Raw genomic sequence first — 4,223 nt, forward strand, 5'->3', positions numbered from 1 at the left:
GTTCATTAAGAGTGATAATGCACTATTTCAGGAATGAGAACATGCCACCTCCACACCACCTCCACTCACTCTGCCCACGCCAAGGTCCTCCTCCTCTTCAGGATCTTTGTTACAACTTCTGCTCTGTTTCACACAGCAGTAGCAGCCATGAAGCAGCCCTTAGTACCCTAGTAGTGCCGGTGATACCTTTTTCTACCCTAGCCATGTCTCCAAGCAGAGAATCACAACCAGCTTCTGAACGGCTTTGTCTGATGTTCTCAGCTGTCAAGGATCCTTCTAACTATCACGCTTGGCAAGGTCATTGCAGGCATTTTGAATATTTTCAAAAATAATTTGTATATCGGTTTTTAAAATTTTTATTGGATTTGGTGAGTCCAAAGCTGGAATACACCGAACGCAAGCCTAACCACCTCCTAGAAAGATGCCTTCTTCAAAAGCAATTGAGGCAGCATTGAGTACACCTAGAACTCTTTCTTTTCACTTGTCCCACCAGCCTTCAGCTTGGCTATTGCATCTGAACGTTTTACAACACGTCATTCAATTCTTCCTCTTCATACTCATTGATAGTAACCTTTCTTGATGGTGTTTTTCAATTTGCGACTGATCACCTTTTCCTTTCAAGAGCATAGAGTCATCTTTGACCTCAATGACTTCTGCTTTTCTGAGGCTGAACATCTTCAGGATTTAGGGTCAACCCCTCCTCTCTAACACCTGCAAAGGCATTTGAAAGTGAGTCAGTTCCAGGGTTTAGTTTGTCTTTATTACACCAAATTTATTCATAATAAATTATGCAGGTGTTTTGATGAGAATCCAGAAATATTTTGAGACACCATATTTCTCTGAAATGTGAGAATTTAAGACCATTGCTGTTCCAGGACAAGTCTTGTGAATAGAGCTTTTATTGCATTCATTTGCATTATTTTGTTCACGTCTCAGAACTCTGTCAATTAACAACAGCTTGATCTTGCAGTTGAGATAGCAGAACCCAGAGAATATTCACCCCAAGTCACACACTTGGAAGGTAGTGGATCCAGGACTAGACCCAGTGTTCTCTCTGCTAGATCATTCTGCCTTTCAGAATTAAGGACAGATCAGGCAATAAGCTTGCTCCTGATCAGGCACGTGACAGATTCAAGCTGGAAGGGACCGCTCTCTGTATCTAATTCAACCCCACCTTCCTAGACATTCAGTAGATGTATCTAATTAGGAAAAAATGCAAATTATTTTGACTGTGTACCTATAAATGTTATCCCTGGAAAGAAAAGGAACATTTGGTAAATGTGAAAAAAATATGGGGAAAATTTGCATGTTATCCTTGTGTAGGGGCCATGTTAATCTTCCCTGTATTGTTCCAATTTTAGTATACATGCTGCCAAGCAATCTCCAGACTCTTTTAAAATGAATATATAATAGAAAATACCAAAGTATATCTCATATAGTAAAGATAGGTATTGTTTTGTGAGACTTTTGTGTTAGTTGTATATATGTGTAGATATTGTGGGTCGTGATATAAAATTTATTCCATACTGTGGATTGTGCTAACAAATGTTGAAAAGCCATGGGTATGGTGGAAAGACCATGAGAAAGTGGGTTCAGTTACTTGATGCCAGCCATTACTGTGCCAATAGCCACCTGCATGAGCTTGGCCAAGGAACTTAACCCCTCAGGGCTTCCATTTCCTTATCTTTAAAATGAGCAGGTCGAACTAGATGTTTTCGAAATCCCTTCCTCTAAGATTGTATCATTCTGGCAATTGTTTCATGGCATGAATGAAACACACATGCCTTCCAAATGAGAAAGGTGGGTGGAGAGAAGTGGCTGGAGCAGAAAGGCAACATTAGCCAGGTGCAGCCACCCGACATTGCCCCATAGCAACTGCTGCCCTGGTCCTCATTCTTGCTGCTTGTCATCTTGCTGGTAGCACCCCAAGATGCTGCTGCCACGAGGGTGTGAATGATGACCATGGTTAAATCCAAATTGTAGCCTGTGGACAGCGGTGGAGGTGAGGACTGCCAAACACACGCACATGGTACCACGCTTGGCACTGCTGGGTGCTCAGAAGCTGTTCTTGATGACAAGCATGATAAATATTCTTAGGGGGAAGCAAGGAAAAGGCAACCTGAATAGAGCAAGTTGAAACTTAGGAGCCATTTTCCCTCTACTGTCTACATGGCCCTGGAATAATAGAGACCTTCCTTAGAAAAGAATAAGGGAGGGGAGCAATTTCAGAAACTATGCAACATAAAATGCTTAGTACAACTCCTTTTCTGGTATAAATGAGTACTTAGTTCTGTGTAAAGAACAGGGACCTGTTATCACTTTTCACTCACTTGATGCATAAGACGCAAAGTTAATTTCATGGTGGAGAAACACCCAAGAGGTTGCTTGCTTTCTGTTAATATAGAAGATATCCTTGACACTGGCACATAGGGTATATATATGTACACATATACACACACACACACACACACACACACACACGAGAGCTGATAAATGCATTACATGCATAAATTATTTGTTGGTCCTGGGAGAGCAGGCACTATGACAAGAAATGAGATGTATCAGTGTGATATGCACGCACATGTAGAAATTAAGGGAGTATTTTTTTTCTTCAGGTAGCAACATGCAGAAAACATTCTGCCTTTGAAAAACAAAAGTACAGAGATGATCCAACAATTGAAGGTTATAGTTTTGCACAATTGCTCATTATACATTGCATTTGGAAATAGGGCATGGAGTAGACAATCGTCTTTCCCAGCCTGGATCTCTTTAGCACTGTTCCATTTAGTGTCGCCTGCTAGGTAAGATATAACAAGATGTGGCCATTGGCCTGGTTGACTTGAGCCTTGTGTGTCAGGAAGCAGATCAAGAGTGGGCTTTGCGGTCGGTGAACACTGTGTACTTTTGAAGAAATAAATTAATAAGTGAAGTCATTTTAGTATTTGCAGAGGGCACTGAACTGACAGCTCTGGGGCCCAAGGCCCGACTGCTGCCCAGGTGCACCATGGGTATAAATATGGAAACGACCCCACCCAGCCCGGCAGATAGATGAGCCTCTTACGGTCACTCCAGCCACTCCAGCTAGACTGAGGAGAAAAGGCATCCGAGTGGTGGGTCCCAGCATGATCATGGTTGTGCCGGAGGCACTGCCAGACAGAGTGGGGCGGAGATGTGCTTGCTAGACTCTCCTTTTATATAGGTGACTGGGGAGATTTAAGAGATGAATATCTTTCTGGCCATGACCCACCACAACTGGATTTAAACCCATGAGTCTAGTGTAGGATGTTGATGTAGCAACTTCTTCAGTTACTACGTTTACTTCCACGACAAAGACAAAACAAAACAAATTCAAAACCAAAACAAAAATACCTCCAAACAAAGTCCCAACAAAGGGGAAAAAAATTTCCAGCCCATACTCACAAAGTGGCTGTTATTTTTGGCTGTGGGCTGGGCTGGGGAGACGCTCTTTGGCCGGCTGTCACTGTGCACAGCCGTCTGACTGGAAGTTTTGTGAGCCGGGAAAGGGATGGTTATATTTGGCCTCTGGAAGGGACGTTGCTGAGATAGAGAGGCAGCTTTGGATCATAGGGTTTGAGCCCATGCCAAAGGGAGGGAAAGCAACTCACCCATTTCCAGCTGAGGAAGCTGGTGGGACAGCCCAGCTGAACCCTTTGGCAGGGCTGTTGGGGAGGTCTTCAGGGGAACACACCACACTCTTGCTGGGGGAGCTTATTTCGGCCCCATGAGACTGCTGTCCCTGGCTGAGCTGGCCAGGAGGGCTGGCAGGGGCTCAGCTACAGTGCCTGCAAAGCAGGATTCACGCCATCTGTTTTCCTTTACTCAGCCCACGGCACTCAGTCTAGGCTACCTCCTGGTATTGTATTCCTGGAAGTTTCTGCGTTGTTTACTAGTTATTATTCACATGTCCCGTGTCTTCTACTAGATCCTGAGTGCTTTGGTTTTACCTTTATGATCCACATAGTTTCCATACACAAGGATGTTTTAAAAATCTAACACGCACTAGGTTGCCCTCTCCCTTTAAGCTCTGGGTTATGTATACATAAAATAAATTATTAAAACTTCAGTTGTGTTATAAAAAAGAATGACACTCGAGTCATGATAGAAAAACAAGATTATTGTTTATGAATATACCACTAAAATATGCATTTTGTAAGGCTCATTGATTAATTTCCAATTCAAGAAACCACATAGACATACAAAAT

The 4,223-nt window shown here is 42.9% G+C and overlaps 1 pseudogene; it reads right to left on the minus strand.

Annotated features, from left to right (window-relative positions):
• Positions 1–1,285: 1,285 nt before the first annotated feature.
• On the minus strand, positions 1,286–1,380 carry LOC133091581 (U6 spliceosomal RNA; annotated as a pseudogene).
• Between the last annotated feature and the right edge of the window lie 2,843 nt (positions 1,381–4,223).

This window comes from Eubalaena glacialis, chromosome 4 (genome assembly GCF_028564815.1).
Source record: "Eubalaena glacialis isolate mEubGla1 chromosome 4, mEubGla1.1.hap2.+ XY, whole genome shotgun sequence".
Lineage (NCBI taxonomy): Eukaryota > Metazoa > Chordata > Mammalia > Artiodactyla > Balaenidae > Eubalaena > Eubalaena glacialis.